The sequence below is a fragment of the Squalius cephalus genome, assembly GCF_949319135.1.
Source record: "Squalius cephalus genome assembly, chromosome: 4".
NCBI classification, from domain to species: domain Eukaryota; kingdom Metazoa; phylum Chordata; class Actinopteri; order Cypriniformes; family Leuciscidae; genus Squalius; species Squalius cephalus.
Window position 1 is genome coordinate 21,072,924 of NC_137125.1, and position 12,140 is coordinate 21,085,063.

The window sequence follows — 12,140 nt, forward strand, 5'->3', positions numbered from 1 at the left end:
AGCCTTATGACGTCACCAGACCAAAATAAAAGTCCTGTTCACACACTGCTGTCTAAAACCTTCTTCTTCTTGTAGGATTCTGGCAGTGTATGGTAGTGCTGCTGAGCGTATTACTGCACTCCACAGGTCAAAGTTTGAACTAAACTCTTACATACAGTCCTGTATCATGCAAGAACTGAAGAACTGCCTTGGAGATCAGTTTATGCTCGTCACTGTGACCAAACAAAGAGAAAAGAGAAAAAGCCTTAACTCCAAGTCCTGCCAGTTTAATAAAAAATATATTTCTTTCTGCCCTATACTTTCTGCATTCTAGGAAAACATGCCCTACTGTCTCAAGACTCCCACATTCACACAAGCCAGAAACATGCTTTCCTACAATGCACAAAGAATAATTTAACCCACAGTGGCCCCAACCTCAATCCTGTCTAAAATCACAAAAGCCCAATAATAAAATACATGTCAGAGAAATTTAGTGTTGAATTCTTGGAGAAATACATATTTAATAAATACATATTGTCCAATGATGTGATGAAAATATTCAGAACTACTAATGAAAGAGGGTGAGATGTTACGTAAAAGGCCAATGGTAATAGCCGTTTATACCAGATTAAAAATACATAATCACATTTTTCAATATTTGCATTTTTTTGAGTAAAGGGTTAATTAGAGCGTGAACTCATAAATCAGTGTTCATATATATGTGTCATTATTGAAATGCATAGTTAGTGTGTTTATATTAAGTGGATATATATTAATTTGTTTTTAAAATACCTAAAAAGGGTATATGATGTCTAAAATTGTGATCTTTCAAGAATAAATAGTGTGAGTTGCTGCCTATATAGTAGTGATTCAAATTGCTCACTGACGAGCGAACAAAGTCACAATTCACTCCAGCTGTAATCCATAGAAAACTCTGCAATTTCTCTAAAAAATAATCACATTTAATTAATTCACTAATTATTTTACAGGAAAGCTTGAGCTTTAGACCCACATGAAGAGATATAGGATGGGTGAAGATGTTAGATTGTGCCGACTTCCTGCCAATGACAGGAACTTTGACAAGCTTTCAGTTCCTAATCGATTTTGTTGATAAATAAAATAAAGTTCTGTGCTCCTAAATTATTCTCTGTGCGACTTTGTGTGCGAGCTGTCCGTGGTGTGCGAGCTACTGTGTGTGTGTGTGTGTGTGTGTGTGTTTAAGCTACAAGGAAGCAATGTGTTATTTTAGAACAGCAAATCACTTGTAAGTAGAAAACTGTTTAAAACGTGTAATCCCCCGATCATATGACCAGCGGTTTGGAAAATGGATGGATGATTTGATTCTGCTGCGGCGCCATCTCCTGGTCAGACGCGGGAATTAATTCAGTGCGCGACTCTCACAGTGCATTATGGGTCTTCTCCAGCCGTTGAGCGTACATCGGTTGTACACTTGTTATTGCGGTGCATTGTGGGATTGAATGAGTGCACTCAATAACGTCCACTTTGGTTTTGGACACCACTATAAATGGCTGTCCCTCAAATAGTGCCCTATTTAACACTTGTGCGCTCCTTTGTGAACACACTCATGTTCCTTATGGGCAAAAGTGACCAGATACCTGTAATGTAACTTTTTTTTCTTCTTCAGTAAAATCAATGTAATATATTTTTGTTCAATAATATTTTGTCTTTTTTATTTAGCATTTTTGAGAGAATTGTATGTTACTAATTTATATTTCAGCAATAATTATTATCCATTTTCCTCATTGAAATCAATAAAAAAAAAAAACATAAAATATTTTCTTCAGTTAATGGAGTATTTCAGATTAAAACAGAGACCAGGAGTCTAATTTATAAAACTGTGCTTTTAAAAAATCTTCTCATCTTGATGGTTCACATATTCATGTTTCTTCATGTAAAGGATGTAAGCAGTTATAGGAACTTTCACCAGCTCTAATCCAATCAGCTCATCTATAGCAGTGATTATCATAGACATCAGGAAGAGTCACACCTTCATCCATTCATTCACACTAAACTCAGCTATTGATCAGCATCAACAACGACACCAATTACAGTAATGAGACAGAAGCAGCAAGAGCCATTAAAGACAAAAGCTGAAAAGCCTCACAATTTACATTAGTATTCCCACACACCTGAAGCAAAAGAGATTCATTTTAAACATTTAGCCTTCTGCTGACTTTCTAAGGGTACGATTTAATTTTCTCCAAAATAATGATCTTTTACAGTAATTATGTTGGAAGGAATCATCTTTTCATTTCATGTCCAATCGTTAGGGTTTTTTAATGGAATACAAGATTTTTACAATCGCTAGGACACATTTCTCAATAGGTCACTTTTTCAAAACTCTTCACACAGTTCTTCAAACCATCTTTCAGCTTCACATCAGTTAATTTCACATTCAAAATGCACTAAAACTACCAAAACACTTTATTAATGTCTCAAATCAACTCATTCTTCCAGAACACTAGCAAAAGTTTTCTCCCAACAAACACACTTTTTCATTCATAAAACACAGACCTAAAAAACACTAACATCAGGCAGTATTATACAATGTTTTGTGTGTGAAACTCAGCTGCTTATAATTCACTGCATTATAATTTATGGTCCATATTTACAGTAAAGTACACAATTCCCTAAGTTTTCCCTTTTGAATGGATGGTAATGAATTGAAAGACTAAGTATTGAGAAATGTGTCCCATCGATTGTAAAAACAAAACAAAACAAAACTGTTATTGCTAACAAAAGTACATCAACTGCACATCAAAAACGAATATTGCCTGAACCTCTTACTGAGAGAAAGTACAACTTATCAGTATGTTTTGGTAAAGTTTCCTGATCAGTCACTCCAACTCCATCCTTGGTGAAGCTGTGTGTCTTTGTCACTACCCTTTTGTTTTTAACCTCTGACTCATGGTCTTCATTCATCATATCTGGTCCTCGGTCTTAACTGTAAAATCAAGATGGCTAACTAACTTTGATCGGTTTCCGGGTCACAGGCTAGAGGACGGGGGAGCGACGAAACAAGGAAGCATCAATATATCAGTATTGAGAAACACCCACTATACAGTATGTAGTCTATGTGACAAAAGAATTATATCCAAATTCACTGGCAATTGTTTATACAATTATAGGCAATAAAATAAATACAGATTTATTTTTTAGATTTATTTATTTTTCAGATTTATTAGCGTGAACAATGACAACAATGAAAGTAATGATGCATGAGCATTAAGAGCATCAGAGACAAAAACGACACTTACCATGATTTTACAGCGACAAGTCACACTTTTACAAGACAATTATTTTGTTGAAATGATTTAGCCTTAGAAAGTCAGCAGAAGAGTAAATGTTTAAAATGAATCTCCTTTGCTTTAGGTGTGTGTGAATACTAATGTAAATTGTGAGGCTTTTCAGCTTTTGTCTTTAATGGCTCTTGCTGCTTCTGTCTCATTACTGTAATTGGTGTCGTTGTTGATGCTGATCAATAGCTGAGTTTAGTGTGAATGAATGGATGAAGGTGTGACTCTTCCTGATGTCTATGATAATCACTGATATAGTTGAGCTGATTGGATTAGAGCTGGTGAAAGTTCCTATAACTGCTTACATCATTTACATGCTTTGTTTGCTTTATCTTCACCTGTAAGGACGGCCCCCTGAAATCTGTATAAAACCATAGTGTTTCACTGCTTTAGTCACACTTGAAGACTGCAGCACTACTGGTGAAGCAACTGAGATCAACGTGGCACTGTTATAAAGATGGCGTTTATTAAAGAGGAGAGCGAAACCATGAAGATTGAAGAAGTGAAGATTGAAGAACCATTAAGAGTGAAACATGAAGATGTGAAGATTGAAGAAACATTCAGAGTGAAACATGAAAATGTGAAGATTGAAGAAACATTCAGAGTGAAACATGAAGATACTGAGGAACAAACAGGTTGGTTTCATTCTCAAAGTTGATATTTTATCATTTTATCATACCTAATTAAAGTGGTTTTGTTTATTTGGGGTGCCTCATATGGAGAGACATGTTGAGATCACATGATAAATACTAATGCTGCCTTTAACCTGAGAAAATCCCGCTTCCAAGTTGGACATTCGATTACGACACATTAATACAAATAATACAGATGTAGCCTAAACAAAATATTATGTGCAACATTAAAACCAAATCAACATCTGGGTGAAAAGTAATAACAATTTCTATCATTTATTTATGAATCAATATCTAAGAAAAACATTAATTTAGCATAAACCGTGAAATGTGAGTGATCAAATGTTACAGTTGTCGCTAAACTCTTCTGTTCAAATCCTCTTAATTTTATTTTAAAAACCATATGGAAGATTACAATAACTTTGTAAAATCATTCATTACTACTTTTGTCTCTTTAGAAAAAGGCACAATAACAACTACAATCAACAGAAGAACATTCGTCATACCACAAGGTAACACATGCAATATTAATAAACAAAATATAATCATAATTCATATAGTGAACACAGTAAAAGCAAGTATGTCTTCTCTCTCACAGGTCTTCAGGTCTGCTTCCTCACAGACTCAATGTGTCGGGATATTGAGGACTACTTTCCAAAAGCTCAATGCTGGGTTCATCCAGACACAACTCTCCTGAGATCCGTTCAACAACACATAAAACACTTTGAGAAACTACACAACTACACAATAGTGATTCTCCACATAGGAACAAACGACATCGCAAGTGGAGCGTCTGCATCGACTGTCATCCAGCGAATGAAAACTCTCATAGCAAGAATCTCACTGGTCAATCCACACGTTCTGTATTTCGCAATCAGTGCTATTTTACCACGAGTGAATGACGACTCCACACTGAAAACTACAATCAAACAGAGCAACAGCTTGATTCAACACTGGACTTCACAAACAAGAAATATTCTATTTCTAAACACTTCAAAAGCATTTCTCAAAAATGGAAAAATAATCCAAAACCTGTACAAAGACGACGGACTTCACCTCAATCAAGAGGGAAAACACAAACTTTTTTCATACTTTCAGCGTTTCCTCTGGCATTTTTGCCAGTTTCCACCGCGTGCAAAACATACTTAAAACATCTCATGAAAATCTTTCAACACAAACTTGACTTGTTCAATAGATTTGTGAAGCAATTAAATAAAGTTCACTTAACAAAACCTCACATATATTCCTGAACTTCATCTTTACCAACACAAAAACTACAACAAAGTGACGAGTGCGTAGCACACAGATTTGGCCTTTACCATTGTTTAAACTAGTTTATTTTAAAGTAGAATTTGGTTCATTTAAACATTAATGTTATGAATATCAACTGTACACATGATATGCACATAATAAAACTATATTTTGATTCTAACTAGAGTTCTACCAGAAAGACTCGGGATAATTATTTCAATAAACCATACATTTATTGACAGCTCAGCAAGCTGATAATATACAAAGTCATTTGGCGTAGGCCCCGTCCGTAGTGCATAATCCGAGGGTATCGGATCTGCAATTCCTGCCTGAAGATGAAGGCAGGGGCACAGCCGACCCCCCCGGGAGGTATGGACAGGACCATCCTGGTGGTGGTGGGGAGGATGGGGGTAATCGTCGCTTCAGTATCTGCGAACTCAAACATGTGTAAGTACCGAGCTTTTATACAATGAGCCTACGAATATGATTGGATAGAAGTGAAGGCAATAGGTGACGTAGTAATTGAGTCTTCCCGGCAGAACTTATGCTAAAGCTTTCATTTCTGGGTGTTTTAATTCTTTACATGAATCACATTATTCACAGATAGACAGTAGATAGATAGATATATAATATCTAATGTAACCTACACAGTGCATAACTTAAACGAGACAGGACAACTGAACACTGAAAACACAAGAACTTAGGGTACGTTTACACGACAACGACATGCTTAAAAACTGAGATCACCTCAGAAAAATATTTAATATAGATATTGCCTAATTTGGATATTTTATTTTATTTTTAAGACAAAGTGTTATACAAAAAGTATTTGTCTTAATATAAAGATTAAACTGGTAGAAATGTGTGAGGATATCTATAAAGGAAAAAAGTCCCATTCACCTGTAGTGTGATAATAGTGTCACAGGTTGTGGTCATTTTCAGGACTTTCGTCCCGGGTGGAGATTTTGGCACACATCCCACGTTGTGCCCGAGGACTAAGGTGGAGCCTTACATGATGCGTACCCAAAGATGAGATCTATAAGTGTATGGAAATTGGTTAGTGTGTGTGAAAAGCGGTGCGCTACAGAGGCCCTAAAAATGGCCATATAAAGGGTCAGCTGCAGAGCACCCCCACGACCCCCTCATGTCAACTTCTGCCCGGCCGATGTGTGTGCAAAGTTTGAAGAGTTTTCAAGCATGTTAAAGGGACACTCCACCCATTTGCACTAAGCTTTGCATTGTTAGAAACCCAGTCATACTATTGAATGGTCGTGCAACACTCTCTCATTTTCCCCTGATACGGGAGAAATCCGTTATTTACCTCTTATTACAGCCGAATTCCAATGTAGAATGCGATCTGTTATTTCTTGATAACAGACCGCTGCGAAGTATAACAGACCGTTGCCATGAAAAACAGCGCGTTGCTATGGACGCGGAACGGACTATTTTCTTTGGCGGAAGCAATACAATCGTTTTTAAATCAATAAACTCCTTTTTAAATCAATATTTCGTGGCAAATTATTTATTTATTTTGTAGGTAGCCATGTAATAAGCGGGATAATGTATAGAGAGGCGGTCGTTATAGCGAATAACAAGCCCTTCAGGCTGTCAAGACCCCTCCGCTTTGCGTCAAAGAAAATAGTCCGTTCCGCGTTATTCGCTATAACGACCGCCTCTCTATACATTATCCCTTACTTACACTTCCTCCCACAATGACGCAAAAATCGTCATTTTGCGTCATTGTCGGAGGAAGTGTAAGAGGGGGGGATTTCTGTTGAGACTACAAGCACTAGTTCCTCATCTTTCCCAGGGGGCGGGACCCGCTCACGCTACAGACCTATTACAGATCAGTGGGTGGGACTTTACTCTCTGAAACTGAAAGCAATATCCTCCATCTTGTTTGAAGCTAAGCTAACAGGCGCTGTGGAGACAGATGTAAAGTAATGACAATAGCGGAGGAGAGTACTCAATATGATATAGAAGAAGAGGATTTCGGAAGTCTGATGCTTGAATCAGGTGTTTGTGGCTACCTTTACAAGCCGCATTTATAGCGAAGAGCAGCCGAGGCAGAAGACCTGCCTGCCGCGGACGAGGAGCCCGGACTGGCTCGAGTTAGGGCGGACTGGTGGCGCCGGTGATCTCACAATGCAACTCATAGACTGTAAGATGCAACTACGAACACAGAGATCGAGTCCGTCTGCGGCAAAGAATTTCAACGATGACAATTTCTCCTGGACGAAATCTCTGAATCAGACGAGGACACGGACGTTTGTGTTGTGAACTATCCTAGTTTCGCACCGCATATGTTCTGACTGAACATCCAGGTACCATGCAATAATTCACCTTTTCGAAAGAAATACAAACGAGGAGTAATGCACTAATGAGTTCGCCAACTAACTAGACATTTTGTGTGAATGTGAAATGAATTTCAAGCTCTGGTGGTAGCTAGCCTTGTAGACGGAAGAGTGATTTCTCTTATAGGCAGATATGCGCTGTTCTGGATTAGTGGGAGTGGCTTGTGGAGCTGTGCAATGTGGTGCATTGTGGGAGTTGTTGTCTTTCATACAAATGCGTACTGAAGTTATTTTTTGTCTTTCCTCGGTCACGAAGGCACCAAATTCAAAATTATTTTACATTTGACTACATATATGACCCACTTTCAATAAAAAACAATGTTCCTATGGGTGGAATTTTAAGGGCCAAAATAAATGGACACCTGACTGTTCTGCCTGTGACGTACTGGCTCAATATGATGGACTGAATGAGTGCTGTGGTAATGGCCCATCTATCATCAGCCTATGTTGCTCTAGAAGATCTGTGATTTCAGTGGATGTAATCAGTATGATTGTAGGGTTTGGGCAACTCTTCCTTCCCTTACGAAAAAGACGTTTATTCAAGTGTTCTATTAGTATACTTCTTTTAAATTAAAAATAAGAAAGTATACTTTCAGTCTACTTTTTATATACTTCTCGGAAATATACTTTATGTACTTCTCAGAAATATACTTCAAATTGTACTTAAGTATACTTGACTTATACTGACAGAAAAGTCTAAGTATATTTGGCCTATACTTGTTGATCGAGATATACTTAAAAGTATAATTAAGTATTCAAAGTATTCTTGGCTTGTACTTGTGTTTACTATTTTGATTGAGTAGCTTATTAAATACTTTTTTAAAAAACATAATATTACATACTGTGAATGAATTTTAATTAATCAACTTTAATTAATCAACTAACATTTGTTTTTCTTGCAGGAATAACATTCATATGCTTTTAATGTTTCCAAACTCTTTGGGGAAAAACTTGTGACTTTGAGTGTATGTCTATGTGTTATTAATAACAGAAAGGGGAACTGAAACTAGACATGACTAGTTCGCAAAAACCTTGTGATAAGTAATCAGAGTTTGCTTATGCCAGTGACAGAGAGAAAAGGTTGGGGCTTTTGAACCAATTGAACCAATCATATTGAAGGTGACATGTTAGTCTTATTTGTTTTCTCGATTCTATTAAAACTGTTGTATATGTGATTTTTGGTGGGATTCTCAATGGAATTTGTCTGAGATCCTCCGGCCTTGCTTCTTGGGAGAGATTCCCTGAGAACTGCTCGGGAAGATCTCCTGGCCGTGATTAAAGCATTTAAAGGACATTTGCAGGTCTGTTTGTCAATTTATTCCTGCGCAGGAAGCTAGTTTAGGAAGGAAAACTAAGTTAGGGAAATCGAGTCAGAAAAGCTGGTGATCTATAGAGTGGGGACGTCGGGGACGGGAACCAATAAATAGAGCCAGGTAGTCCGGTGATCTATAGAGTGGGGACGTCGGGGACGGGAACCAATAAATAGAGCCAGGTAGTCCGGTGATCTATAGAGTGGGGACGCCGGGGACGGGAACCAATAAATAGAGCCGAAAAGTTAGATTAGGTAAGATATCCAAGTGAGGACGTCGCCAGGAGACGAGACTCAGATATCAGCTACCCGAGTGGGGACGTCGCCAGGAGACGAGACCCAGGTAGTTAGGTTTAGGGAAAAAATCCACGACAATACCGTCTTATAAACTAACATGTTCAGCTTTATATAGTAACAAACTTTCGGGTGGAATAGCTTATAGAGTAAATAAAATAAGCATGGAAAATAAGTTTATTCAAGTGTTATATTAGTATACTTCTTTTCAACTAAAAAGAAGAAAGCATATTTTCAGTCTACATTTTATATACTTCTCAAAAATATACTTAATTACACTTAAGTGTACTTGACTTATACTGAGAGAAAAGTCCAAGTATATTTGGCCTATAGCCTACTTGTACTCAATCTTTTGATCGAGATATACTTTAAATTTTAACTATTCAAAGTATACTTGGCTTGTAGTTGTGTTAACTCTTTTGATCAAATAGCCTATTAAATATACTTTTTTTTACATCGTTTTTCATGTACAGTCTTATGAAACTTTGTTTGAAAATATTGATTAAAATGTTGATATAAAACAGATATGTTTCTAATTCTGCTTATCTGAATTTTTGTGTAGGCTAGTCCACTGGTAGTGTACATATTTACTTTAAACTTTTCCCCACCATTGACTGAATTTTCCAGCTATCCATGTTTTCACTGGTATACGGTAGGGGGCGCTATGACACATCTTCTAGTACAGAATCTCTGGATCAAAACACAGGAGAAGAAGAAGCTGAAGCATGTGATAGAAGATTGCTCACTCAAATGTAAAATAATGTGATATCAAACATTAAACAGCTTGTAAATCAAAACTGCTTAATGTTTCCAAATAAAATGAAGCGTAGGCCTAACCCATGAAGAGAAAACGACTGTGAAGCTTTGGGGGTGTTGGACTCGATCTACTCAGGGGGGTAATTGAGCGCTCGATTTCCGTACCACCCCCGGGAGCCGCCATTGGCTAACAAGCCTTCACCTGCTGTTAGCATCCCATTGACTCCCATTCATTTTGGTGTCACTTTGACAGCGAATAACTTTACATCTGAGGCGTTTAAAGACTCCATTTGTCCATTGTTTATTTCTAAAGAAACACGACAATGTATAAAAGGCTTCATTACCTTGTAGCTTACGTTATGGCCCCGTAGAAGCAGTTTTTGTAAAAGTAGGCTAACGATTGCGTCATAACCACGCGACTCTCTGGAAATTACCGTAGAGACAGGAAGAGAAGCTCGCAGTCAATCGGGGGGACGTGGAGGCATAATGTCCGATAAAGTCTAGGGAGAAGCCCATAGAGAGTCATGAAGTTGTTCCTGCTCCTAGCTCATGGACAGCTCCTACTCACACTCTCCGTCTCTGCAAGATTCGGAAGGGAATGGTTCAGATTTCGCTCGGCACAGCTACTAGAAGACTTAGAACTGTCAGGCAGGCTGTTCACGTCACATCCACGTCGTCAAGCTCAGTTTGAGTCTGCGCAGTACGCTCGGCAATCAGGAAATGAGGGCTTCTGATTTGCTTCACTTTTCTCCGTTGAAGTATATGGGGTCGCTGTGTCCAGTTTATATACTGTCTATGGATCTACTCCACGTGTGTTTTGATCATCGTTCTGGATCTGATCAAGGCGTAGTCTTTGACAAAAATTTTTATTTTCTCAACTATTTTCTCAACATTTTAACAAAATGTTGCCTTTCTTCATGAAACTTACTGACATTCAAGTGTTGATAAAAAAGGATGCATGAAGCTAATAAAATGTTTTTAAAATTAAAGTAGAGTTAAAGGTATTTTTCAAGTATAAAAAATAACATTTGAACATAGTAGTATACTGTCTGTAGGCCTACTGCAACTGCAAAAATTGTATATAAATAGCAAACTATAAGTATAATGTTAAGTTCACTTAAAGAAAACTTGTAGAATAAAACTACTAAACTAGTAGTTTACTGAGAGTACACTAAAAGAGTAAAAATAATATATAAATGGTAAACTATAAGTATGATGTTAAGTTGACTTAAAGAAAACTACTAGTTTAGTAGTTTTATACTACAAGTTTTCTTTTAATGTACTCTCAGTAAACTACTAGTTTAGTAGTTTTATACTACAAGTTTTCTTTAAGTGAACTTAACATCATACTTATAGTTTACCATTTATATATTTTTTTACTCTTTTAGTGTACTCTCAGTAAACTACTAGTTTAGTAGTTTTATACTATGTTTTTTCTTTAAGTGAACTTAACATCATGCTTATAGTTTACCATTTATATATTATTTTTACTCTTTTAGTGTACTCTCTGTAAACTTGTAGTGTAAAACAACTAAACTAGTAGTTTACTGAGAGTACACTAAAAGAGTAAAAAATAATATATAAACGGTAAACTATAAGCATGATGTTAAGTTCACTTAAAGAAAACTTGTAGTATAAAACTACTAAACTAGTAGTTTACTGAGAGTACAATAAAAGAAAACTTGTAGTATAATACTACTAAACTAGTAGTTTACTGAGAGTATACTTCAAAGTTGTTACAAGTATTAAAATAGTAAACTACTAGTATACCCATAAGTTCACTTGCAGTACAAATGAGAAACATAATTATGAACTAGTTGTGCACTTAAAGTTTATTACTGTTATACTTATAGTACACTTAAACATATACTTTTATATACTTCAAGTGGGCCAATTTAGTCCCAAGCGGTATTAAAATAGTACACTTACAAGTTTACTACTAGTACATATTGACATTAGTATACTTACTACATAAAGTATACTTAAAAATATACTTCAACATTACTCAAGTATACTTCATAAAATGAACTTGAAGTATACTTTTTTTTCGTAAGGGTTGCAGAATCTACAAATGAAGCATCATCTGTCACAAGGATAGATAGCCTGTCTGCTGAGGACATCAGGGATCTAAATATGTGCATCGCTCTCATTGCAGGATGTTTCTCTTGAAAGTCTTCCTCAGTCCTGGTGAGGAACGTTGCCACAGACCTCTTGTCATGTTTCAAGCTGTCGCTCACTATGGCATATG